This window comes from Loxodonta africana, chromosome 3 (assembly GCF_030014295.1).
Source record: "Loxodonta africana isolate mLoxAfr1 chromosome 3, mLoxAfr1.hap2, whole genome shotgun sequence".
NCBI lineage: Eukaryota > Metazoa > Chordata > Mammalia > Proboscidea > Elephantidae > Loxodonta > Loxodonta africana.
Window position 1 is genome coordinate 79,853,089 of NC_087344.1, and position 1,120 is coordinate 79,854,208.

A 1,120-nucleotide genomic window follows, 5' to 3' on the forward strand; every position below is an offset into this window, starting at 1 on the left:
TTCTCTCTAAGCATCGGTAATGTTTCTTTTCATCATCATTTACTTCAAAATATACACTAATTTCCATTTTGTTTTTTCTTTGTCCCATAGATTATTTACAGGTGTATTTATTGCTTATTTTCAAAGGAGTTAGGTACTTTCTGTTACACTAATTTCGAATTTTATTTCTGCTTTATTTCACTCTAATCAGAGAATATAATCTAAATAATTCTACCCTTTGAATCTTTTTTGAGCTTACATTTACGATTTATCATATGGTCAATTTTGGTAAATGTTTCCTGCAGTTATAACATGTTTCTTTTGGTTAGTTTTTGCATGCTGTATTTTCTTTCATTCTTTCTAGTGTGTCTATGTCCTTCTTTAAGGTGTGTTTCTTGTAAGCAATTTTTTAACTCAGTCTGAAAATACAACTTTTTTTTTATTTAAAATACTTAGTCCATTTATAATTAATTACTTACATAATTAAGTTGATATTTACCATCTATTTTCTATTTGATCTGTTTGTTTTATGTTTCCTCTCTCTCTCTTGTTTGCATTATTTTGAATTAATAAAGGACGCCATGAGTCAGAATTGACTGGATGGCAACTAACAACAATTATCTTTATTAGCCCATTTTCTCCTATTTTACCTTGTTAGTTATTTATTGTTTATTCTTTTAATGATTTCTCTAAATATTAAAACATAACTATTTGAGTTATTACAAAAGCAAAAATCAAACCAATTGCTGTCGAATTGATTCCAACTCAGAGTGACCCTATAGGATAGGGTAGAACTCCCCCTTAGAGTTTCCAAGGAGTGCCTGGTGGATTCGAACTGCCAACCTTTGGTTAGCAGCCATAGCACTTAACCACTACTTTTAACCAGGGTTTCCTGACTTATTACATTTTCGTGCAAATTATTAGTTTTACCACTTTTCTAATTATGCTAAATATTTAGAAGACTTTAACACCACTTACCCCTTCCTTTGACATAATATGCTACTGTTGTCATATTCCTTAATTTTTAAAATTTGTTTCAAATTCCAAAGACCTTATTTTTGTTTTTGTATAGTCATTATTAATTTATGTTTACCCGCATATTTATCCTTTCACTGAGGGACTCTTCATTCTTTATTGTGTT